Genomic DNA, 27,941 nt, shown 5'->3' with positions numbered 1-27,941 from the left:
AACTGAACCTTGAATAAATTCAAAGGCACAGCCTCTTCTACCTTTTGAAGAAAAAGTTTCATGCATAGATTTATAAATTAGGAGCAGGTGTTGACCACTCTGCATCTTGAGTCTGCTCCTCCACTCAATAAGATCATAGCTGATATGATAACTCCATTTTGTCACCTTTCCCTAATAACCATTCACTACTTTGCCTTAGCATGAATCTATCTACCTTTAAAAAAAAAAGTGTTAAGCACTGTTTCCACCATCTTTTGAGGAGGACAGTTCCAAAAATTTATTGCCCTCTGTGAGAAAAGTTCTTCTTAACTGTTTTAAATGTTCAATTCTTTATTTTTAAACACTGATCCCTAGTTCTAGTTCACCCAGAAGTGGAAAAAAAAATCAAAATCCCATGGAATCTTATACATTTCAACCAAGTTGCCTAACATTCAGTGGGTACATGTCTAGACCCTACTACACTGTATACTCTCTCACACATGCACACTCTTACATGCTCTCAGACCCTCGCTCATACACATGCTCTCTCTCAGAAACACACACACTCTCTCTCTCTCTCTCTCTCTCCCTCACATGTAAGTCTATGGGTGAATTTGCATTTGCAGAATATTGCAGATACATTTTATTTTGTTCAAAAAGCACACAATCTGCAGGCAATCAATCAATGCAGGCAGTCAATCCGTGTAACATTTTATAAATTCCTACTTTGGAAATAGAACCAATCTGACTCAAGATTGGGATACAGACAGACTAACCTCATACCTTTAATTGTCTGAGCTGAGATGCCATCTTTTATAAAACCATAAATCATCTCGAGAATGTGATTTGAAAGAAGTTCTGGGATTTACATATTAATGAACTGAAACCCATTCTAAAAGATGAAAGACTTAGCAGCAACCTCGGTTTGTTCAACATATCATTAGCATGCTTGACACTGTGATCTTTTGCTATAAAAGCTGTGTCTTACGATCTTGCTCCACCGCTACCTGATGAAGGAGCAGCACTCCGAAAGCTAGTACTTCCAAATAAACCTTTTGGACTATAACCAGGTGTGTGATTTTTAAACTTTGTCCACCCCAGTCCGTCACAGCAACTCCATATCATAAGCTTTCTTCACAAGACAACCTTCCATTCCTGGTGCAAGACTAGTAATAATCGTCTCCAAACTGCCTCCAATGAATTCCTATACTTTTTTAAAATAAGGAGATTAATATTCTAGAGTATGCACCAATGCTTTGTACATCTGAAGCATAAACTCCCTAGTTCTGTGTTCAATTTCCCTCACAATAAATTATAACATTCCATTAGCTTGCCTAACTACTTGCTTTACTTTCATCCAACCTTTTGCAATTTATACACTCGGGCACAGGATTTCTTTGCATTTCAGAACCCTGCAATTTCTCACCACTAAAACAATGTTCTCCTTCTTTATTCTTTTAGCCAAAGTGGACAATTTCACATTTTCCCACACTATACTCCATTTGCCACATCTTTGCTCATTCACTTAACCTATCTACTTTTGTTGGCATCTTGTGTCCTCTTCACAACTTACTTTCTTACCTATCAGCAAATTTAGTAACTAAACCTTTGGTCTCTTCATCCAAATCATGTAAATAAAAAGGCCCTGGCACTGATCTGTGTGACACGCCACACATTACGAATTGCCAACCAGAAAATGATCCATTTATGCCAACAATGTGCTTTCTGCAAGCCAACCATTTTTCTATACCTATACTATGAGGTTTTATTTTCACAGCAACCTTTGATGTGGTACCTTCTCATACATTTTCTAGAAATATAAATACAGTACATCCACATCACACATTGCTTTCTAAAAATCATGTTTCTAAAAACTTTGCCACATCATCTTGAACATATTTAAGTGCTCTGCTATGTTATCTTTAGTAATAATTTCAAACATGTTTCTTATGACAGGTGTTCAGCTACTGGTCTGTACTTTCCTGTTTTTTGTCTGCCTTCATTTTTGAATAAGCAGTTACATTTGCTTACTTTACAAGCAAAAAAAAAGGAACTTCCACTAAATCTAGGGAATTTTGAAAACTTAAAAATCAACATGTTAACTATCTCACCAGCCACTTCTTTAAGACCCTAATATCCAATTTTTCTCTTCTTATTGCTAAACTAGAGAACAGTTTGCTCACTCACTTGACTGGTTTACATCCCTAGACAACTCCCAAAATAAAGCAAAATACTAAAGGATGCCAGAAATCTAAAAAAAACACAATGCTGGAGAAATTCAGCAGGTCTGGCAGCATCAAAGAAGAGAAACAGAGTTAACAATTTGAGCCTGACATGATTCTTCAGATTTCACTTGTGAGTGGTGACTACCAGAAGCATGTAAAGACCACTTTTTTTGGATTGTAGACAAAATATCAGAAAAAATACTGCTTTCAATTGAGGAAACCACATAAGAAAATGTTTGTCATTTTAAAAACAACTTACTGCAACACATTGTCAATTGTACCTACACCTTTGCCCAAGTCAAGCTGTGAACAAGAATATTACATAAAATGGCACTGCCTGTGTGTTTAGGACAATTTGCCCAGAGACAGAGACAGTCTTTTGATTGGAAGAAGTTGTTGTGGACTCGGGAGGGCTCGGCATAGTAAAAACCAATTGATCTGTTTCTGGGCCGGTAGCTGCAGTAATGGGTCTGACCAACACAGCAGAAATATCCAGCCTACAAAGAGAAAACATCTATCTCTCATTTCTGCATAAAGTTGTTTTGTTTTTGCAAATTCATTGTTGTAAGGAAAGGGAAAAGTCACCAGAGGCTTAGGAAGGATCTATCCTCAACCAGTGACTAATAGATTGCAAAATTGATGTATCTACAAGGCCTCCAACCCCTCCATTTCTTCCTCTCCTGCTGACCCAACCAGTACCCTTCCATCGACACATTCATTTGATTGGCTGAACTGGCCCTAACCCTCAACAATTTCTCCTTTGAATTCTCCTACTTCCTACAGACCAAAAGGGGTAGCCATGGGCACCTGCATGGGCCCCAGCTATGCCTGCCTCTTTGTTGGGTATGTGGAACAGTCCATCTTCTGCAGTTACACCAGCAACATTCTCCACCTTCTACTACCCTACATCGATAACTGTATTGGCACCACTTTGTGCTCCCTGAGGAGCAGGAACAGTTCATTAACTTTGCAAACACCTTCCACTCTGACCTAAAGTTCACCTGGACCATCTCGGACACCTCCCTCCCCTTTCTGGACCTCTCCATCTCCATTTCCTGTGACCGTCTCAACACTGACATCTACTTCAAACCCACCGACTCTCACAGCTACCTGAACTACACCTTCTCCCACCACCCCACTCCTGTAAAAATGCTATCTCTTACTCCTAATTCATGTGCCTCTGCTGCATCTGCTTCCAGGAGGATTAATTCCACTCCAGAATATCTCAGATGGCCTCCTACTTCAAGCACTACAATTTTTCCTCTCACGTGGTCAACAATGCCCTCCAGCAGATCTCCACCACTTCCTGCATCTCTGTCCTTGAACCCCACCCCTCCAAGTGCAACAAGCACGGATCCCCCTTCCACCCACCAATCTCCAAATACAATGCATCATCCTTTGCCATTTCCACCACTTACAGTCAGACCCCACTACCAGAGATATATTTCCCTCCCCACCCCTTTCAGCATTCCGAGGAGACCATTCCCTCCACCACTCCCTCATTAGGTCTACACCCCCCCACCAACCAACCCTCCCCTCCCAGTATCTTCCCTTGCCACTGCAAGAGATGTAAAATCTGTGGCCATGCTTCCCCTCTCACCTCCATCCAAGGCCTCAAAAGGATCCTTCCACAACTGGTAGAAATCTTCCTGCACATCCAAACACCTATTGTATCTGTTGCTCTCGATGTGATCTTCTTTACATTGGGGAGACAGGACATCAACCTGTGGAACATTTCAGAGAACATCTCCAGGACACAGACACCAAACAACCCTATCGCCCTGTGGCTGACCACTTCAACTCCCTCTCCCACTCCAGCAAAGACATGCAAGTCCTGGGCCTCCTCCACTGCCAAATCCTAGCCACCCGATGACTGGAAGAAGAAAACCTCATCTTCTGCCTTGGGACCCTCCAGTCACATGGAATCAATGCCCATTTCACCAGTTTCCTCATTTCCCCTCCCCGCGCCTTATCCCAGATCCAACCCTCCAACTTGGCACTGCCCTCTTGACCTGTCCATCTTCCTTCCCACCTATCTGCTCTACCCTCCACTCCAAATTATCACCATCACCACCACCTTCATCTATCGCATTCCTAGCTACCTTGGCCCCATCCCCACTCCTTCCCATTTATCTCTCAGCCCTCTTGGGTCCCTATCACATTTGTGATGAAGAGCTTATGCTTGAAACATGGACTCTCCTGCTCCTCAGATGCTGCCTGACCTGCTGCGCATTTCCAGTACCACACATTTTGACTCTGATCTCCAGTGCTCACTTTCTCCAAGAAAGTATGTCTACTTTGAAAATATTAAAGGATTCTGATGGCAACATCTTTTCAGGAAAAGAGTTCCAAAGATTCATTGAAAGAGTCATTTTTTTTCCTCTTATGACCCTCTGAAGAGAAAAAAAAGTCTCCTCATCTCAGTTTTAAATGAATGATCCCTGATTTTTAAGCAGTGATCCCTGGTTCTAATTCTCCCATAAGAGGAAATATCCTTTCCACATCTATCTTGTGAAGACTCTTCAGGATTTGATATGTTTCAATCAAGTCATCTCTTATTCTTTTGAACTGCAGTGGATTCAAGTCTAACCTGCCCAACATTTCCTCATAAATCCATCCATCCATTCCAGAAATAACTATGCATGATATCTGTACCTGGATCTCTAATTCTTTCTGCCTTCCCATTGTTCCTAGCCTCTTGCCATTTAGAAACTGTTCTTAAATCAATAGTGGACAGTTTCACACTTCACTGCATTGTTAATTCCAAATTCAATTTAAGTTTGCAACTCCAAATTCGACAGGGCTTACAATTTCCTAATTCAATAAATTTCTCATTCTTATGTATATGTTCATCCTTCTAATTTAGCAAGCCAGATTTTGCAGTGATAACAATAATGAAACTAACAGCATTTGTCTTTGTTACCCTTATGAAAATGAAAGCAATGTCTTGAGTCTGCACACACACACGCACACAGTTCAATTGGAAATCCAAGTCAGCAATGAGCTGAGTTGTGTCACCACTAATTACAAATCCGAGCAAATGGATGTCTAGATTTCAAATTCAGTAGGTGTACAGAATCTTCACCAAATTATTGTACAGAATCCTAATTTAATAGGTGACCTTTGGTGACTCCAGAGATACATACTTGGTCCTATTTTTTATTCATAATTTCACATTGAATTGAATTAGCTTTATTGTCACATGTACTCACACGAGTACAGTGAAAAGTTTACACATTGTCACTTCTGGCACCATCTTGGATACAAAGGTACCTTGGCACAGATTGTTAAGGACAAATTCTTAGGAAAAAAATTAGAAAAGTAAAGAAATAAACAGTCCGGTACTATAGACCTTCACACCATTTTAGGTACAAGAGTACAAAATCATAGGAATAAATTAGAAAAATAAAGAAATATAATAACAGAATTACTGTCCTTCGAATGCAGTCCATGCCAACACCTAGCCTCTAAACCGGGCCTGGCATCACCTTCTGTCTATGCTTGCCCTTGCCCCTAGACAATGCTGGGATTCAATTCAAGGCTCTCAAGAGTAGGAGTGCTGGGAATCTGCTTTGGATTCACTTTCAGGCCAGAAGTCAACGCTGAGGCTGCGATTCCCCAAAGACTTCACTGGAGGGTCAAGGATGGGAAGTAAAAAGAAAGCAAGAAATAAAACACAACAAGAGGGGAGAAAAAAAAAGAAAAAAGAAACAGACAGAGCGGACAGGCCTCTATGATTATCATACTGTTTATCTGATATCCAGTGCTGAAGTAACATAGCTTCAGTTTTCCCAATATTTAAGTGGAGAAGTTATCTTCCTTGTCCCCCCAGAAAAATCTCCATTCCCTAGTGACTGACTTCAATACTTTTCCTGGGAACTATCTCAGACTGTACCACACTACCCGTAATCTTGCTGTCATGAAAATAAACATCTGATCATATACCTGCTCCACCATCAAGACTGCTTATTTCCACCTTCATAACATTGTCCAACTCTGGTCTTGTCTGAGTTTATAGGCTGTTGAAATCTTCACCCGTTCCATTGTTATCTCTGGAGTTGACTATTTCAACTCACTATTGGCTACTCTCTATAAACTGGAGGTATCCAAACCTCTAATGCTCATGACTTATCTCATACAAAGTCCAGTTCAAATCTCTCCTGTGCTCATTGAGTTCCATTAGCTGCAGTTTAAGGAACATGGAAAAAAAACAGAAACATTTAAGATCGGAGCACAATGACGCAGTTTGGCCCTTTGAGTCTGCTTCATCATTCAACATGGTCATGGTTATCATTCTGGTACTCTGTTCCTGCTTTCTCTGTGCCCTTTGATCCCTTTAGCCATAAGAACTGTATCTAACTCCTTGAAAGCATTCAATGTTTTGGCCTCAACTGCCCAATGGCATGATTTCTAAATGCTCAACCTCATTTTATTTCCCTCATTGCTTTGTTGTTCTCTGACCTCCTCCAGCTCCTAGGTCCTCTGAGATACATGTAGTCCTCTAACTTTGACCTTTTGAGCAAGCCTAATTTTAGTTACACCACCACTACATTTTAAGTTCTTCAATTCCCTTCCTAAACCTTTCCACATCTCATCGTCCTTTAATGAGTTTCCTAAAACCTACCTCCATAATCAAGTTTTTGATCATTTATCTAATATTCCCTATCTGTCTTGGTGTCATATTTTGCTCATAATGCAGTAAAGCACCTTGGAACTTTTGATTATGTTAACAATGTTACATTAATATAAGTTGTTGTGGTATTGACCTGCTGCTATGACATCTCATGATGTCCAGAGTCAATGTTAAAGACTCCTGAAGCAATTCCCTCCCAACCATGTAGCAGCCATCTCAACTGGCTAGATGCCAGAGTAAGCTAGACCCAGGGATGGTGGTGAAAGTATGATCAATAATAACTTGCAAAAGGAACTGGGATAAATACTTGAAGGGGAAAACTTAAGATTTTGAGGGAATTCTTGAAGAGGTGCCAAAGTTGATTGATGAGGGAAGGGATGTAGATGTTATATACGTGGACTTCAGTAAAGTGTTTGATAAGGTTCCCCACGGTAGCCTGATGAAGATGATGAAGTCGCATGAGATCCAGGGTGTTCTAGCTAGATGGATAGAGAACTGGTTGGGCAATAGGAGACAGTAGTAGTGGAAGGGAGCATCTCAAAATGGAGACCTGTGAACAGTTGTGTTCCACAGGGATCCGTGCTGGGACCACTGTTGTTTGTGATAAACATAAATGATTTGGAAGGAGGTGTAGGTTGCCTCATTAGCAAGTTTGCAGATGACACTAAGATTGGTGGAGTAGCAGATAGTGAAGGGGACTGTCAGAGAATGCAGCAGAATATAGATAGATTGGAGAGTTGGGCATTGAAATGACAGATGGAATTCAATCCAGACAAATGCGAGGTGATGCATTTTGGAAGATCCAATTCAAAAGTGAACTGTACAGGAATGGAAAAGTCCTAGGGAAAACTGATGTACAGAGAGACCTGGGTGTTCAGTTCTATTGTTTCCTGCAGGTGGCAATGCAGGTCAGTAGAGTGGTCAAGATGGCATACAGCATGCTTTCCTTCATCTGGTGGGGTATTGAGTACAAGAGTTGTCAGGTCATGTTACAGTTGTAAAAGACTTTGGTTCAGCTACATTTGGAATATTGCGTACAGTTCTGGTCACCACATTACCAAAAGGACGTGGATTCTTTGGAGAGGGTGCAGAGGAGGTTCACCAGGATGTTGGATTAGTGGTGCTGGAAGAGCACAGCAGTTCAGGCAGCATCCAAATAGCTTCGAAATCGACGTTTCGGGCAAAAGCCCTACATCAGGAATAAAGGCAGTGAGCCTGAAGCGTGGAGAGATAAGCTAGAGGAGGGTGGGGGTGGGGAGAAAGCAGCATAGAATACAATGGGTGAGTGGGAGAGGGGATGAAGGTGACAGGTCAAGGAGGAGAGGGTGGAGTGGATAGGTGGAAAAGAAGATAGGCAGGTAGGACAAGTCCGGGCAAGTCAAGGGGACAGTTACTGAGCTGGAAGTTTGAAACTAGGATGAGGTGGGGGAAGGGGAAATGAGGAAGCTGTTGAAGTCCACATTGATGCCCTGGGGTTGAAGTGTTCCGAGGCGGAAGATGAGGCGTTCTTCCTCCAGGCGTCTGGTGGTGAGGGAGCAGCGGTGAAGGAGGCCCAGGACCTCCATGTCCTCGGCAGAGTGGGAGGGGGAGTTGAAATGTTGGGCCACGGGGCGGTTTGGTTGATTGGTGCGGGTGTCCCGGAGATGTTCCCTAAAGCGCTCTGCTAGGAGGCGCCCAGTCTCCCCAATGTAGAGGAGACCGCATCGGGAGCAACGGATGCAATAAATGATATTAGTGGATGTGCAAGTAAAACTTTGATGGATGTGGAAGGCTCCTTTAGGGCCTTGGATATAGGTGAGGGAAGAGGTGTGGGCGCAGGTTTTACAGTTCCTGCGGTGGCAGGGAAAAGTGCCAGGATTGGAGGGTGGGTTGTTTGGGGGCATGGGCCTGACCAGGTAGTCACGGAGGGAACGGTCTTTGTGGAAGGCGGAAAGGGGTGGGGAGGGAAATATATCCCTGGTAGTGGGGTCTGTTTGGAGGTGGCGGAAATGTCGGCGGATGATTTGGTTTATGCGAAGGTTTGTAGGGTGGAAGGTGAGCACCAGGGGCGTTCTGTCCTTGTTACGGTTGGAGGGGTGGGGTCTGAGGGCGGAGGTGCGGGATGTGGATGAGATGCGTTGGAGGGCATCTTTAACCACGTGGGAAGGGAATTTGCGGTCTCTAAAGAAGGAGGCCATCTGGTGTGTTCTGTGGTGGAACTGGTCCTCCTGGGAACAGATCCGGCGGAGGCGGAGGAATTGGGAATACGGGATGGCATTTTTGCAAGAGGTAGGGTGGGAAGAGGTGTAATCCAGATAGCTGTGGGAGTCGGTGGGTTTGTAAAAAATGTCAGTGTCAAGTCGGTCGTCATTAATGGAGATGGAGAGGTCCAGGAAGGGGAGGGAGGTGTCAGAGATGGTCCAGGTAAATTTAAGGTCAGGGTGGAATGTGTTGGTGAAGTTGATGAATTGCTCAACCTCCTCGCGGGAGCACGAGGTGGCGCCAATTCCTGATGAAGGGCTTTTGCCCGAAATGTCGATTTCGAAGCTATTTGGATGCTGCCTGAACTGCTGTGCTCTTCCAGCACCACTAATCCAGAATCTGGTTTCCAGCATCTGCAGTCTGTTTTTACCTCACCAGGATGTTGCCTGGTATGGAGGGTGTCAGCTATGAGGAAGGGTTGAGTAGATTAGGATTATTTTCATTGGAAAGAAGGAGGTTGAGGGGGGGTACATGATTGAGGCCGACAAAATCATGGGAGGTGTAGACAGGGTGGATAGCAAGAAACGTTTTCCGAGTGGATGACTCAGTTACTAGGGGTCACGAGTTCAAAGTGAGAAGGAGAAGATTTAAGGGAGATATGCATTGAAAGGTTTTCACACGGAGGCTGGTGGGTGCCTGGAATACGTCGTCAGAGGTGGTGGGGCGGGAACGATAGTATCATTTAAGATGTCTAGACAGCTAGATGAATGGGCATGGAGCAAAGGGATACAGATCCTTAGACAATAGGTGACAGGTTTAGACAGAGGATCTGGATTAGCGCAGGTTTAGAGGGCCAAAGGGCCTGTTCCTGTGCTGTATTTTCTTTGTTCTTTGGAACAGCAAGAGAGTGGAACTAACAGCTGCTCTGCTGGCAGAAACACAATTATGAAGGCTTTCATCTGTGCTGTTTCATTGTTATTTATATCTGACTCTGGAATTACTTGTGGCTTCTGCTGGAGATTTGGTTAGTACCTGAACTCTCATTGTGTATCTTTTAACTCATGGTTGTTAATTAGCATTTCAATTAGTGATATGGGTGATTTGGTAGTGAATTATACAAAGAAAAAGATTGGAGTGTCCAGCATATCAGCACAAAAGACAAGGCTGAAGTACTTTTATCTATCTACAGCCAGAAGTGCTAAGAGGCTTATCTATCTCAGCCTCCTGCTGAGGTCTCCAGCTTTACTCTTCAGTCTTCTGGCTAATTTAAGTCACACCACTTGATATTAAGACAGAGTTGAAGGCACTAGATACAGAATTTTCTATATGCTGTGACAACATCCTAGTCATCCTGAAGGCTTGTACTCTAGCCTCAGCTGTAGCCAGTGGTTCTCGTATAGCTATAACACTAGGATTTACCCAACAATAAGAATATTGCCTAGGTGAGTTCCATCCATAAGAAGGGAGATAAAGGTCCAATTCAGTCCATTATTTCCTCACCAATCTACTCTCAATCTGGAAAGTGATGGAAAGTGTCATTAACAATGCTATTATGGATACTTACATTGCAATAGCTTGGTTATTGATGTTCTCTGTGTTCTGCCAAGGGTCCTTCTAGACTCATTTCAGCCTTTGTGCAAACATGGACAAAAAGCTGAATACAAGAAATGAGGTAAGAGTGAATGCCCTGGTCATCAAGGCATTAGACAGTGGTATCAAGATCTCCAGAAAATATTAAATTAATGGAAATCAGTGGGAAACTTTGCACTGGGTGGGGAGTGGTGGTGGAGCACAAGGATAGTCTGGTTGTTGGGGACCAAGCATCTCACTCACAGAACATTGCTGCAGCCTTCCTCAGGATAATGTCTTTGACCTCAACATCTGCAGCTGTTTAATCAGTGACCTTCCCTCCATCATAAGGTTAAAGTGGGAATGTTCGCTGATTAATGAGCAATTTTCAGCACCACTTGTGACTCCTCAGATACTGAAGTAGTAAGTGTCCATACACAGCAATACTAGACAACAACCAGTTCCACTTATCAAGTGAGACTATCTCCAAAAGAGAGAGAATCTAATAATTTCCTCTTGAAATTCGGTAGCATAACCGTCACTGAATTCCTCACTGTCAACATTTTAGGAGTTAGTAATGACCAGACACTAAAATTGGCCAAGCATATAAATACTGCGGCTACCAGAGCAAGGCTGGACTTATTAACCTGTGGCACAATCTTTTATGTATTTTACATATTTGTACGCAAACAGCATTTTGTTCCTCTACTCCACTTTTCTGTTCTTCCTATGAACAATTTGTGTTGAAGTATATTTGTTCACTATTTTCCCATTCAGCAAGTTTATTAAAGCCATTGTTCCTCAGTTACTAGAAACTGTGTGTGAATAACTCACCTCCAGACACCCTCAAGCCAGCCCACCATCTGAAAGGCAGAAGACAGAAGTGTGATGGAATACTCTACTTATTTAGATGAGTATAGTTCCAAAATTATTCAAGAAGCTCAACACAATCCACAACAAAGCTGCATAATTGGCACCTAAATATTTATTCCCTCTGTCATTGATATCCAGGGACAGCAGTCTATCATATACAAATTTTTGTAGTAATTCACCAAGTCTCCTTTAATATCATCTGCCAAATCCATGACCCTACCACCTAGAACAACAGCAGCAGATTCATAGAGTACCATCTCTTAAAGATCTTGACATCATTCCTAAAATGTGATGCTCAAGAGTTGAACACAGTGCTTCAATAGAAACCTATTGGCTCATAAACATTTCCCTCTGTACTCAATGCCTACATTATAAAAACCAAGGGTTTAATGTGAAGCTCTTTACTCCTCAGATTACAAAGGAAGGAAGGAAAATAGAAACAGGAGTAGATAATTCAGTTACATGGGGATTTTCATTTAATGTCAGACTGCCATATAGACCATCCTTGCGACAGGTCAATCCTATTTACAGCACTGACAAAAGCTGTCTCACAGTGACTAACTTCTCTAGAATCACTGACCTACAACACTGTGTTGTACTGAGCACTTCTGTTACAAACTATTGCAGTCTTCCCTCAGCATATCATGCTGAAAGTGGCCCCAGCAAGATGGAGATGGGAACCTTTATACTAGTAGTTTCCACCAGTAGCACACTGGAATGTCATGAGAACTGCCCAAGTGTGCCATGAAATTTTGTATAAAAGTAAGGAGATTCTATATTTCACCATAAACAATTGAAAACAAAATTAAACAAAAACTCACAATATTAATCAAAAGTAGAGGCAAAATATTGGTCTCTCGATTCTAAATTTTGAAAATATTTTAAAACACAGAGGACCACAGGCACAATTAAGAACTTGTGATAGTTTTAAATAGTGACTGAGCAATTGCGTTTGAGTGCTTTTTTTTGTTGAGACAAGATAAAACAAGCTAATGACCAAAAGCAGTACTTGCCAGAAGAGCAACATTTGCAGGTGACCCTCTCATCAATTTCTCCTCGGATCAAAAAGAGTCTGTGGACACCGGCAGGCCCAGGTTTCTCATTAACCAGGTAAATTGCAAATTTCTCTATTAGGCATTTTGCTACGATCCATTGACTTTCAATTATGTGTCAGTTCATTCCTTTTGTGGATCAGATTTAAGGACCACGATAGTTAGAAATAATTTAAACTGAGCAGGTTTTGATAATATGTCATTATGGAATATGAAACGTTAATGCACTTGATTGTTCTTTAGCTTGTTATATGCACAATGCCACAAACTCTCCAGTGGGACCGTAACCATAGTAAATGCAAGTAACTGATGTCTATGAGTGGCCAATTTAGCTGAAAAAAAAATGTGTCCCCTGTGGAATGGTTTGTTTCGTTGAAGGGAACCATTTATTTGTACCATCATGAGACATACTATGATACAGCGATGATGTCATGAGCATGTCTCTAAAAGAGATATTGTATACTAACTTTAAGACATAACACAACACCAACATCTACTGGGCTAGCAGGATCCGCTAATGCTTTTGAACACTGAGCTGATTCTGTGTTCACTTACTGAATTCGTAGTCCCAGTGACTTGATCCCCAATGATCTTATACTCCACTGTTCAGCCTGGAGAAAGGCCAAAAGAACTTTTCAGGAATATGTTACAGAATCCCTATATCTTTAGTGCCAGCACCTAAGTGAGATGCTACGGGATTAAAAGTTTCATTGTCTCTTTTGAGGCTGTATTTTAGACTAGCCACTCCAGAAGAGCCCTAAAGGTACTACATTGTCAGCATGCTATCCTTTGGGTGCAATTGCATCCAATTCTCTAGATGGAGGAAAGCAGTAAGGTGTTTTCCTGGTGTTTGGTTCTTTCTTCAACCAACATCACCAAATGCAGACGAACCAAATATTCCCTTGCTGCAAGTACTCAAACCGAATACTACATTTATACACACAACCAGTGACTATACTTTTAAAAAAAAACCTCCTTTTCCATGAAATGCTTTGGGACGTTTCTGAAAGATGTAATAAGGAGCTAGATGAGCGTAACTTGTCACCGTCTACAGGCTTGCCTGCGACATCATACAGACTATCTTGCTGATGTCTCTATCACCTGTTGACTGGAAAGGCATCAGAAACAGTTGTGCAGTAGTATGGGCCAAGTGCACATTTTGGCAGAAACTTTGCAGCAACTGTATAATGATAGGATGGGAGTGTGGAAGGGGAACTGTGAGGCACGGTCACAGGATGTCAAAGGTAGTTTACAGTCATTGGAATACTTTTGGAGTGTAGTCACTGTTGTAATGCAGGAATTGTGACAAAAACTTGTGCATAGTAAGCTCCCATAAAACAATAATGGAATAAACAATGATATCATCTGCAATTGGTGTTGTGAAATAAACATTGGTCAGAATAAACGCTCCCACTAAGTTACCTATGTTATGCATGGCCTGTTTGTTTTGCATTGTTTAGCAGCCTATGCTTAAGGGACCACTTCTTTTACACACCCTTTTTGTCCACTGTAGGGTAATCACTCCCACATAACTTCGAGGAAATGTTGACCAGTATACTGGGAAACACTCTCCTGTTGTTTTTCAAAGAGTGCTTCGAGTCTGATCTGCCTTTGAGAGAGAGAGGATGAAGCCTTGGTTTAATGTTGCATCTGAGAGATAGTGACCCTGACAGGATTGCACAGGACAATGTTAACCCAAACCTTTGGATTGTGGCTATAACCAATTTTCTGACTTAGAAGAAAGAGAGTGGTATCACCATGTATGACACCTTACAGAGGTCAATGTATGTAGCTTCATAAACAAGAATCTTTGAGACAGCTTACTTGAGAAGGTGAAAGATGACAATGAAAGATCCTCAGCTCACCTCATTCAAAAATGTGTCTAGTCTCTGCACACATTCTCTTGCTCTTTAGACTGCAAGCAACATACTCTGTCCACATAATGTCCAACCAACCCAGCTCAAACACCTCAATCTTCCAACCCCAGCTATTCTAATACTCTTCCATTATCTCTGCTCAGTAACCTCACGATCCACAATGCAAACATAGCCAGGACTGTTACTCATGTAATACTCGCAAGTAAGGCAAGCTCAGAAATGGAATATTACCTGCACCTGCAGTTGTCGGTGTCTGACCACAGCATAATTTCCACGTCCCTGAAATGATCACGGAAATCTTCAAACTGTGCAAGCAAAAACCAGCAGAATTTTCAGTGTGAAAACAAATCAGAGGTTCTTTTCTGAGTCTTAGGTGCTGATATTGTCCATTTTTGTATACTACATCCTCTTGAAGTGGTGCCAGTAATTGTTGATTAATATTCTGCATTGAACATGCATAATTACCAAGTTGTGCATAGAAATACCTGATCTGAAATACTACAAGTGTCAGTAGAGTGATCTTGCAGGAGACTGGAAGTTATTTCTAATCATATCTTGCCTGGAAATACTGTTACCATCGTGAACAGAAAGCTGTTTTGAGAACGGATGTTCTTGCTTTACTTTTCATTTCCTGCTTGCTAAGAGACAGGCACAGTGCTGTTACCGCACAACCCACACAGGGTTGAACATGTACCTGCCCTACACCCACTGCAGACCTCAGCTCAGCATTTTCAATCACCACTGTAAATACCACCACAAGGAAGTGGCAGCATGTAGCCTACTAAAATGGCCAGCTCCAGAGAAACAAGCTGCTGATAATCAGGAACAACTGGTGGGTTATCAGGCAGTGAAATAACTCTACGATCAATCTGATTGATAAATTAAAATAAACTGTGTCATGCACAATGTTCTATGATCTTAACGACAGCATAAATAAGCCATTAATAAGACAGCTTGGATTCCCTGTTCTTCCTCTTTCTCTCCCTTCTTGAAGGTATTGACTCCTAGTTGGAACTTGATTTCACAGATATTGCCTATCCCCTTGATTATTTAGTATAAGTGAATTTAACAATGAGCTTTTCAGCAAACAGGAGCATCATAGCGAAGCCTGACCTAACTCCATCTTGGCATACTTCTTTTTATTGGGGATCACAAGTTAACAATAAGGCATAAGGTAATAGTGGAATTGAAGTTTGTTGTTCAAGGTAGTGATTCTGAATGAGTTAATGCTGAATCTACATTATGATCCACTTAATCTGATAATGCCAGCAGGTCTTGTCTAAGGAAAAATATCATAGCACCTAAAAGACTAGTAATCCCAAGCCTACCAATAATCTTAGTAAAAATGTCTATCACATCAATTAATTTGGACCTCATTGCTATCATTGTGACAAACTTCATCTTGTTTAAGAAAAGAACCTCTTCTCATTGTACTATATAGTATTTTTCTTCTCCCACATGAGACCAAGCAGGGCCTGTGGCCAGTCAGAAGAAGGGATGGCCAAGCTCGTGTTGGCAATGGTTAGAATTGCATGCTAAAATGATATGGTAAGCAGCAATGTAGATTGGAATTTAGTTTAACTATGTAGATCAAATTCCAGCAAAGAGAAGAAATTTCCAGTTAAAGCTTTAACAGCAACTTCGGCAGATAGTCTGCAGCACAAGAAATTGAACAATTAAGTAGACTGCAGGAGACAAACTCATAGCAAGTTTCAACTAGACAGAAATCACAGTCAAGGGAAAAAGCACTTCAGACCTGGTAAGAGAAGCACATAAGCAACTGTGAACTAAGAGCTAAATTGACCCATGCAGGTATTTACAGATTGCAATGGTACCTATGAAGAGTAGAAATAATCTAAATTGGAGAGAGCAAAAAGACATAGGAGCAAAGTTTAATGCCCTATCTGAAAGCAAAGTTAAAATACCTGGTGAGTAAGGGGAAAACTTAAAGAAAAGTGAAGTTATAGGCTGAAAAGCCTTTAGATAAAAGAAAAAAAAGACATCCATGTCACACCATTCAAGTAAATATCATTCTATGTCCACTGCAACTCTCACAATAACTGCACCGTCATTGTGATTTATTGCATAACAATCAAACGATTGGCCACTATGCGTTCTCTCTCATTTGACTTGCAGATACCAGGGGATGTCTCCAACCCCCACACAGAAGTGGCTAATGACACATGATGCAGGCATGAGTTTGCTGTACAGCAAAATATATGCCCCTTTGACTGAAGACACCTAATCAGCAAGGCAAGCTGCTTGTTGTGTGATTGCACTAACTGGAACAACATGGTAAAGCAAGGCAGAGACCCTGTGAGCATCCAGGTAGACGATAAGTGAGTGAGTACAAAGAGAGCAATTCAGCAGCCTTGAGATGTAGCCTGGTCCAATCCACGAACTGAGTGTCTGTCTGTGTGCTTTCAGTATCCTTGCAGCAGTCTTCCCTTGACAGTTGCAGGGTAACATGAATTGCGGGTCTGCGCACTTTAAGTGTTCTACAAGTTGATTGGAAAGGTGCCAAGACAATCGTGAGGGGCAAGCAAAAGCCAGATGCCAATGTTCATGGATGCTGGGTGTGGGCAGCTGATGTCTGTGGATTGTGTCCTGAGATGCTGTGTGTTACTGAGGGAGCTTCTTCACAGCCAGCAGCAAGGTCCTCGCTCTGACTTCCGTTATGAAAAATCTCAACACCTAGCTTGTCCATATAAATTGGTTAGATATGAAGCTCAATATTATTGGCGCAAGTTGTACCATTAATAGGGCATTAAGCAAGCTATAATCCTCCTTAAAGAGCAACTCGCCACTGCCTAGTGAGAAACTGACCTTGCTTAAAACATACAGTGAGTTGCTCCTAACGTCAAAGTAGGCCTTGCTGGACTCCTTGCAAAATTGTTTCACAAATCTAGCCCATCTAGAACTAAGAGACATAGTCTGAGAATTAGGGCCAGATCATTCAGGAGAGATATTAGGAAGCACTTTTGCAGACAAATTATGGTAGATGTTTGGCACACTTTTCCACAAATGGCAGTGGATGCTCAACCAGTTGTTAATGTTAAATCTGAGATAGATTAATTTTTATTAAGCAAGGTTGTTAAAGGATATGAGCCAAAGGAAGGTGTGTCGAGTTAAGCTAGAGATCAATGCATACTCTCACTGAATGGTGAAACAGACTCAAGGAGCTGAATGGCCTACTCCTATTCCTATATGCCTACATCATTCAGGCCCTTTTAAAATTCTGTCCAACTTGCCAAGTTATTTTCCCCATGATTTCTTTCATTGTAATAAACTGCGTCTTGTTTAACACAAGTGCTTCTTGTCATTAAAGTTCCCAGTGGGGTTTCTCCACCATTTTAGACTAAGTAGGCTTGTAGACCGAGTCAGGAGAGGGGATTGAGGCATCAAGCTTCTCAAGCACACCTTGGCAGTGGTTGGCAACACGTGCTGATACAATAAACTTATTCCTGCAAAAGCAGAGTACTCTCATTCCTGATTTGTATATTGTAGATGGTGAAAAGATATTGGTGAGTCAGGAGGTGAGTGACACACTGCAAAACAGACTTTGACTTGTGTTTGCTACCACATTTTTGGTTAGTACTGACTCCAAGAATGTTGATGGTGGGGAAATTTGGCAATGACAATGACTTTAAATAACATGGGACAATATTTAGACATTGTTTGGAGATGGTCACTGTCTGTCAATTGTGAAGCATTAATGCTACTTGCTACTTATCAGCTGAAGCCCGAATGATGCCTAGTTCTTGTTGCATGTAGGCAGTTTCAGTAACTGAGGGCTTGCAAATGGAATTGAACACTTAAGTAATTATTTGCTAAACTTTCTCTCCTCTGACCTTGTGGTCATTGATTACAGCATGAGTAATTCTCAGTAAGAATAATATTCAGTACCAGCAAGTGATGTTCATTAACATTTTTAAGCATTAATAATAATCAGCAACCGCAGTCTTTAAAGAATGAGTTTTCTCTCAGAAGAACATAAAAAGTAGGAATAGGATTAAGCAATTCAGTTCCTTGAGCTTGCTCTGCCATTCAATGCAATCAAGGTGGATCTCATTTCAGCCTGAACTTCATTTCCCTGCACACTGCCCATAATCCTTCAACCCATACCACTATTATAGACAATAGGTGCAGGAGTAGGCCATTCTGCATCGAGCCTGCACTACCATTCAATATGATCAAGGCTGATCATCCTTAATCAGTATCCTCTTCCTGCCTTATCTCCATAACCCTTGATTCCACTATCCTTGAGAGCTCTATCCAACTCTTTCTTAAATGAATCCAGAGACTGGGCCTCCAGGGCCCTCTAGGGCAGAGCATTCCACACAGCCACCACTCTCTGGGTGAAGAAGTGTCTCCTAATCTCTGTCTTAAATGGTCTACCCCGTATTTTTAAGTTCTGTCATCTGGTTCGGCACTCACCCATCAGCGGAAACATGTTTCCTGCCTCCAGAGTGTCCAATCCTTTAATAAGCTTATATGTCTCAATCAGATCCCCTCTCAGTCTTCTAAACTCAAGGGTGTACAAGCCCAGTCGCTCCAGTCTTTCAGCGTAAGGTAATCCCGCCATTCCAGGAATTGACCTCGTGAACCTACGCTGCACTCCCTCAATAGCCAGAATGTCTTTCCTCAAATTTGAAGATCAGAACTGCACACAGTACTCCAGGTGTGGTCTCACCAGGGCCCTGTACAGCTGCAGAAGAACCTCTTTGCTTCTATACTCAATCCCTCTTGTTATGAAGGCCAGCATGCTATTAGCCTTCTTCACTACCTGCTGTACCTGCATGCTTACCTTCATTGACTGGTGTACAAGAACACCAGATGTATTTGTACTGCCCCTTTACCTAAATTGATTCCATTTAGGTAGTAATCTGCCTTCCTGTTCTTGCCACCAAACTGGATAACCATACATTTATCCACATTAAACTACATCTGCCATGCATCTGACCACTCACCTAACTTGTTCAGGTCACCCTGTAATCTCCTAACATCCTCAACACATTTCACCCTGCCACCCAGCTTAGTATCATCAGCAAATTTGCTAATGTTATTACTAATACCATCTTCTATATCATTAACATATATTGTAAAAAGCTGCGGTCCCAGTACTGATCCCTGCAGTACCCCACAGGTCACTGCCTGCCATTCCGAAATGGAGCTGTTTATCACTACTCTTTGTTTCCTATCAGCCAACCAACTTTCAATCCAAGTTAGTACTTAGCCCCCAATACCATGCACCAAATTTTGCTCACTAACCTCCTACGTGGGACTTTATCAAAAGCTTTCTGAAAGTCCAGGTATATTCATCTATTGGATCTCCCTCGTTCATCTTCAGAGTTACACCCTCAAAAAATTCCAGATGATTAGTCAAGCATGATTTCCCCTTCATAAATCCATGCTGACTCTGACCTATCCTGTTACTACTATCCAGATGTGTTGTAATTTCATCCTTAGTAATAGACTCCAGCATCTTTCCCTCCACTGAGGTCAGACTAACTGGTCTATAATTTCCTGCATTCTCTCTCCCACCTTTCTTAAAAAGTGGTATAACATTACCCACCCTCCAATCCTCAGGAACTGATCCCGAATCTATCGAACTCTGGAAAATAATCACCAACGCATCCACGATTTCTCGAGCCACCTCCTTCAGTACCCTGGGATGTAGACCATCAGGCCCCGGGGACTTATCAACCTTCAGAACTAACAGTCTCTCCAACATCAATTCCTGGCAAATATAAATTCCCTTCAGTTCATGTCCTTCAGCCACTGTTACCTCAGGGAGATTGCTTGTGTCTTCCCCAGTGAACACAGATCTGAAGTACCAATTCAATTCTTCTGCCATTTCTTTGTTCCCCGTAATATATTCCCCTGTTTCTGTCTTCAAGGGCCCAATTTTAGTCTTAACCATTTTTTTGCCTTTCACATACCTAAAAAAAACTTTTACTACCCTCCTTTATATTATTGGCCAGTTTACCTTCGTACCTCATTTTTTCTCTGTGTATTTCCTTCTTAGTAATCCTCTGTTGTTCTTTAAAAGCTTCCCAGTCCTCTGTTTTCCCACTTATCTTTGCTATGTTGTACTTCTTCTGTTTTAACTTTATATGTTTCTTAACTTCCCTCGTCAGCCACGGCCACCCATGCCTCCTCCTAGGATCTTTCTTCCTTTTTGGAATGAACTGATCCTGTATCTTCTGCATTACACACAGAAATATCCGCCATTGTTCCTCCACTGTCATCCCTGCTAAGGTATTGCACCATTGAACTTTGGCCAGCTCAGCCCTCATAGCTCCATAGTTCCCTTTATTCAACTGAAATATTGTCACTTCTGATTGTACCCTCTCCCTCTCAAATTGCAGATTGAAGCTTATTGTATTATGGTCACTACTTCCCAATGGCTCCTTCACTTCAAGGTCCCTGACCAATTCTGGTTCATTGCACAATACTAGATCCAGAATTGCCTTCTCCCTGGTCGGCTCCAGCACCAGCTGTTGTAAGAATCCATCTCTGAGGCACTCCACAAAGTCTCTTTCTTGAGGTCCAATACCATCCTGATTCTCCCAGTCTACCTGCATGTTGAAATCCCCCACAACAACTGTAGTTACATCTTTGCGATAGGCCAATTTTAGCTCCTGATTTAACTTACATCCGACATCCAGACTACTGTTTGGGGGCCTGTAGATAACTCCCAAAAGGGTCTTTTTACCCTTAGTATTTCTCAGCTCTATCCACACTGACTCTACATCCCCTGATTCTAGGTCCTCCCACGCAAGGGACTGAATATCATCCCTTACCAACATGGCCACCCCACGCCCTCTGCCCGTCAGTCTGTCCTTACAATAGCACGTATAGCCTTGAATATTCATTTCCCAGGCCCTGTCCACTTGAAGCCACGTCTCAGTTATCCCCACAATATCGTATCTGCCAATTTCCAAAAGAGCCTCAAGCTTATTCATCTTATTTCTAATGCTTCGTGCATTCATGTATAGTATTTTTAATTTGTTACTGCCCTCACCCTTCCCATCAACTCCTATTTCACTCAAATTGATAGACAACTTACTCTCAAGTCTAATCAGAATACTGGACGGATTGCACTGGGAATGCCTAGGCTGACCACTAGGACAGCAAGTAGGGGGGGAGACATCCAGATTCATGAAGGGATTAGGAACTTCAAAAGGAGAATTCAATGGAAGCACTGTAGAAAATGTAGATTTTTCAATATCTTTTTGAATAGACACTAAAAATGTCAACTAATGAGAGGGATTTGGAGAGAAAAGTTCAATTTATTCTGTAAACCAAAACTTCTCATTTGCACCTGTATTGATTTGCTGTTTGAAAATGGTGAATGTTGTATACTTTTGACAACTTGGCCACAGGATCGCAAATAGAATTTGGCCCCACAATGCAAAAGCCACCCCTTCACATTCACAAATGACAGATTATCTCTGAGGGAACACTGGTGAGATTCAATGGATGAAGGAATGAACAAAACCAATGAAGACATGAAGAAAGATGGAGCAGGGAGCTGGTTTAAAAGTGTACGATTTATCTCTATATTCAAGTTAGTATGGGATAGATTGGAGGAGAATGCATTCTGTGTCAGTAACATGAGAAAGGCCCATATGAAAGGAAATATCAAAGAGAATAATAGCTTTTTCTCCATGGTTCCCTCCAAATCTAATTGTCTAATTTATTAAGTGTATGAGATGGTTTATGTTTAACAACAAAATTAGGAAGCAAGAAAATATTTTTATCATCATTTTCTTACTAGCAGCATCTGTCACTTTGAGCTTAAAAACAAGAATTAAAGTGCCAGGATTTTCAGTCATGATCTGCTCATAGTACTGTCAGCGAAATTCTGATATTACTCTGCCCTCTTTAGGCACAGCCTGGTGCAGACATTAGAAAGTACAGTCGGGGTGGTTTTAGTATATTGCAATAATCAAGGTAGTGGTGTGTAAAGTATCTACACTACTAACCTGGAGAGATTAGTGCATATGCAAGTCACTTTATCGTCAACACTAATTTACACAAAACTGTGTCCCATTATGACTCAGTGGTTGGATTCTTATCTTGGTATCAGAATGTGTCAGTCTCATGGTCCCACTCTTGATACATGACCAAAGGTATCCATTATGGCTCTCCAAATTAATACTGGGGGAGCACTGCATCATCAGAAGTGCTAACTATAGTTTCAATGTTAAACTGAGAACCTGACTCCTTACAGGGGGACTTAAAATGTCTCATGGCACTACTTCAAAGAAGAACATGAGAGCTATTCCTGTTGGCCTGGCAATGTGCAGTGTCATTGAAATAAGTTGTCTAGTTGTCACTATTGCTGGGAATTTGCTGTGCACAAACTGGCCAATGAATTTTGAAACTTCAACTGTGACTACGATTCAAAAACACTTCATTAGCTGTAAAGGGCTTTGGGATATCCTGAGATTGTGAGAGGCAGGATGAAAATGGAAGCCTCAGTGGATTTCCCAAGTTCACAACTCTGCTGTCTTCAGAAAGTGGGGATACTTGTCTAAAGACCAAAAGGCTGTAAGATGTTTTAACCCTGAGGATCACCCTTTGGGGCAGATTATTGTCATAGACACTTCTCAACTCCTCAACCTCATGGCATATTTGGGTATTTACATATTGAAGTAGCATTACATGATTTATTTTCTAATGTCTGCACCATGCTGTGCCTAAAGAGGGCAGAATAATATCAGAATCATTACATTAGCCAAAGGATGTGGATGCTTTGGAGAAGGTGCAGGGAAGGTTTACGAGGATGTTGCCTGGTATGGAAGGTGCTAGCTATTAAGGGAGGTTGAGCAGGTTGGGTTTATTTTCATTAGAAAAAAAGGAGATTGAGGGGGGACCTGATTGAGGTTTACAAAATCATGAAGGGTATAGACAGGATGGATAGAGACAAGCCTTTTCCCAGGGTGAAGGATTCAATAATGAGACGTCACACTTTCAAGGTGAGAGGTGGAAACTTCAAGGGGGATACACGCGGCAAGTACTTCACACAGAGGGTGGTGGGCGTTTGGAACGCTTTGCCAGCAGAGGTGGTAGAGGCAGGCACGGTAGATTCATTTAAGATACGTCTGGAGAGATGTATGAGTAGGTGGGGAGCAGAGGGATACAGATGCTTAGGAATTGACCAACAGGTTTAGACCGTGGATTTGGATCGGCGCAGGCTTGGAAGGCCAAAGAGCCTGTTCCTGTGCTGTAAATTTTCTTTGTTCACCTGCAATTGTTCATATCAAAGTAGGTGAGGCACCAAATTCATTGAAACATCACTGCTGAATGATTTGGCCACTAACTGCTGCTTTTTCTTTCTCAACATTGCTACATACACAAGAGCTGCAGACCATGAAATACAAGCAAGCTGTTCTTTCTTAAAGGTACAATGCTTTTTAAAGCAGAGCTGCACTAAAAAATGCTATAATGGAATTCCTTGTAACATTATCATTAGGGTAGATGTAGGGATTCAGAATGTTGGATTTTGCACTTCAGGTACTAATGTTAAGGAGAGATACAATGGTCCCACAGGAAGTCAAGATACTCATAAGAACCACTCTCTCAAGGAAGTGGGAGGAAGTGGCTACGAAAGTCAACTCCCAGAACTGGATCCTAGGATTCAACAGAAATGCAATAAGATGTCTACTGGCTTAAATGGCAGTCAAGGTTAGTAAATGGATCTTTGAATAACATTTCGTAACCACCACATCACCAACCATTTTTGTTGCTCAATGCACAACTTCTCCACAACTCAATAGTATTCTCTGACATTCAGGACTCATACCCCAACATGCTGATTCTCACTCTTAAACAAAATGAAATTCTGCAAGCCTCACATCTATCTTTCTCCACCTCGACATACATGCACCTGTATCCCTCTGCTCCCCACCTACTCATACATCTCTCCAGACGTATCTTAAATGAATCTACCGTGCCTGCCTCTACCACCTCTGCTGGCAAAGCGTTCCAAACGCCTACCACCCTCTGTGTGAAGTACTTGCCGCGTGTATCCCCCTTGAAGTTTCCACCTCTCACCTTGAAAGTGTGACGTCTCATTATTGAATCCTTCACCCTGGGAAAAGGCTTGTCTCTATCCATCCTGTCTATACCCTTCATGATTTTGTAAACCTCAGTCACCTAGGGTAAACATATCTTTTAGACCGAGTGCAACAAAAGCAGACACTCTGCTTTCTCTCTTGCAGGGCAAGGTACAAGTTATAGAGGGGAAATGACCAATACAGAATGGAGATAAGAATGCATGAAAAACAACAGTTTTATGGAGAAGATGACTGTCAGAATACCATATACTGGATTAGTGGTGCTGGAAGAGCACAGCAGTTCAGGCAGCATCCAACGAGCAGCGAAATCGATGTTACCTGTCAGAATACCATGACAATGGATGAGGACCCCAAATGATTTATGGATATGTTGAAATTTTAATTACACTATGTAATTTTTAAAAACAGGACATATAACCTAACATTACTGTGAATGTAACTTCTATGACTCTGGTGAGGAACCCTTTAATATTACACCTGAAGGGAACCTCAAGCAGCAACTTTTCAAAAGAAAAAAGGCACTTTCTGTATCATCAAACATGAATCAATTACAACTAAATGATGATGAAAAGATTATTAATTTAGCAGCTTGCCGTAGAATGAGATTTTGGAAAACAAATACAGTAGAAATAGAGGATTCAGTTCACAACACTAATGGGTTGGCATACACATGAATACTGGTAAGGATACATCAGATGCATTGGCTGGGTTGTCAGTCAGTCCAACGGGAGACTCGTCACTATACATGATCATGGAGTTCAGTTCCAATTTTACAGAGGACAATGGCATGCAATTTGTCCTCATGTTTATTTTTCCAAAAGGAACCATACAGATGTTGCCAGCACCTGCATTCAAATATGGAACGCTAGTGGCACATCAGCTTGTTGTGAGTGCAAGCACTGAGGAATATTCTAATGGTGTTTTTACACTGAAGTAGTTCAGGCAATGTTGCTACACAGGAGAAGCCTTAATTCTAAGACACACAGCTCAGGTCCTCAACAATACTGTGCAGCCACCTGAATCCTGTTCCTGCCTGAAAACAATGTGGCTTCAACCACTGAACTCTCGTGTAGACTGTTATTAATTGATAAAACCTGAGCATCAACCAGGCCTGGAAATTTATTCATGTCCAAATTAAGGTGTGATCTCAGTGCTGTGCTGTTGCACCTGTCTACTGAGGCCAATGGCAAAGTCACAACAAATTGGTCTGTCAGTCTCAATTGTTGACTCATTGGGTCACACACCGAGGAGCACACAATGAGAAGCTGGCTCAGAGGCTGGCAAGGCCAATTAGAGATCCAGGTATATACACGCCAATTAGTTGATGAGGTTGGGCGGTATGTGCCAATCAACGATGGTCCTTAAGTTTTATGTGGAGCTCAGAGCAACACAAGTGCTAGATTGTTCCTGATAACCAATTGCTTAGCAGTAAGAATAATGGGTCTGTTGTTGCCTGGGTCTGTTCTGGCTTCCTTTTAAATATGGACAACTGAATTCTTTTCTTCTGTAACCAATTGATAGCTCCCCAGAGTCTAACAACCTTTTCATAACGATTGCCAGTTCTTGACTAGTTTTTCTCACCACTCTGGGACAAATACTATCAGACTCATGGGATTGATTTACCTTCCACTTTCAACATCTGTTTAATCCTCTGTATTGTTTATAATGAAATTTTAAATCATGCTGTGGAACTCTTGTAGGATTGCATGTTCTTTGTTCTTTCCCTTGTGAATACATAGATGAAGCTATTATTCAGAACATTCTTAACATGCACATCTCCGTTTCAAGGACAGTTGCATCTTTTAATGTTCTTACCTTTTCTAAGACTATCCTTTTACTATTGCAAATAGTATTATTGAGAAATTATAGTTATGGTGCTTTGCCTCTGCATTTGTCTAGGTCTGTCAAGATTCATCTGTTGAATTTGGTTTTGAATAATTTGTAAAGACCATAAGAAGACTGTAGCAAGAGATGGCTGCAATTTTAAAAATCATGTTTGCCAGAACTTAGGATTTAAATACAATGTTGCTTTCCCTTGGAACTGTGAGAGCAAAGGTAGGCAGGATAAAGCAACTGGACAATTTATTGACAACAATGTTTTTTATTGGATCTTGACCAGGTGACCATGGATTATGTGCAGCCAGAAACATATAGTCTGCAGAGAAAGCCTCAACAATCCTTGTATCTCGCTCCAGTGTGAAGGTATCAGAAAATATCTCGTACAGGGATCTGGTTTTCACTCGCCTTTCTCTACAAGTTTGCTTGTTAAAAGGAAAGTAACAATGAAAAACATTACCTTCAAAGATTCCAAAAGGAGCACATTCTCAACCTGTGAATGAAAGACAGTATTGGTATACAAACAGCCATGTTTCATTGGCAAATATTTAAAAAGAATAGAAAGAAATTAAAAGAAAACAATTCATCAACCTCTTTGGTCCAGACTTGTACTAATGAACAGTTTTCCTTGATATTTTTTCTTTTTCTACTGTTAATCTTGTGTATCTCTTTTTGTGTAGAGGGAAATTAGATCAATTTGTCTTGTATTTACATGTCAACAAACATCATCTTCCAATCCATCTGTTTCAATTCTTCCCTTATCCCTTTGAATTTCGTTACAAAATTGACTTTGAATGATTGACATAATTGAGTCCCAAATTATGTTAAACTTGATCATTCTGTGTTCATTGCTGCAAACTCATTTCTGAAATTCTATTTAGTATAAATGTAAATACCAGATCACATCCGGTAGCTATTCAGATACCTATCAATCTATTCCATGAGCAGTTATAAACTTGAGCAGGCATCAGATCTGGTCTCCATACAATGGTAATGTTATTTACAAAAAGTATAATTTGAGTGTTATACATGTGCATGTGAATATGTTTTCATGACTGTCTGCCTCAATCCATGGCATGTGCAGGATGCAATTATGTGTGTCAGTAAATCTGCATTTAGTCTGTTTGAATTAATGTGTCAGTTCAGAATGTTTGCATGTGTAAGTTCATGAGCATGCAATGTGTATATGAGTGTGTATTGATGTTTGAAGGTTGGTTTGTGTATCCCTGTGTGCAAATAACTATACATGTTTATCTGTAGTGGACATGGTGAGTGAAGTGTGTAAGTGTCTGTCTACACGAGCATCTGTATAAACATGTTTATGTGAATGCAGAATGGAAATATGAAGCTGTTAGTGAGGGCGAGTTTCTGTGTAAGTGTTAAAATGGAAATGTGTTTATGAACATTTTCATGAGCATGTTTTTAAGTGTATCAAAATGAAAATGTATGAGGAATTGTGTGTATTTTGTGTGGTCTATGTGACTGAGTGAAACTGAATAAAGAGAACATATTTGAAAGTGAGAGTGAACAAATGTATGGAGCACTGAGTGTAAATGCACTTGAGTGAGAAGTGAACATAGTAGCATATTTACTGAGTCTGATTGCACATGAGAATTTTAGATGACCAT

General features: G+C 41.3%; 1 protein-coding gene across 9 annotated transcripts in view; it reads right to left on the bottom strand.

Annotated features, from left to right (window-relative positions):
- The window catches only part of smpd3 (sphingomyelin phosphodiesterase 3), a 310,905-nt gene that overhangs the window by 124,495 nt on the left and 158,469 nt on the right, over window positions 1-27,941 (bottom strand). For 2 of the 9 annotated variants that reach the window (XM_072547759.1, XM_072547764.1), the window contains one exon: window positions 26,774-26,806. The exons of 6 other annotated variants lie outside the window; for them this stretch is intronic. The gene's annotated coding sequence lies outside the window, so the exon portion shown is untranslated. Of the gene's footprint in view, window positions 1-14,620; window positions 14,640-26,773; window positions 26,807-27,941 lie in introns of those variants that run through there. One more of the 9 variants, XM_072547767.1, reaches the window with a different exon arrangement.

This window comes from Chiloscyllium punctatum, chromosome 26, assembly GCF_047496795.1.
Source record: "Chiloscyllium punctatum isolate Juve2018m chromosome 26, sChiPun1.3, whole genome shotgun sequence".
Lineage (NCBI taxonomy): Eukaryota > Metazoa > Chordata > Chondrichthyes > Orectolobiformes > Hemiscylliidae > Chiloscyllium > Chiloscyllium punctatum.
Note: the sequence above shows the minus strand (reverse complement) of the source record. Positions and strands in the feature narration are given on the sequence as shown.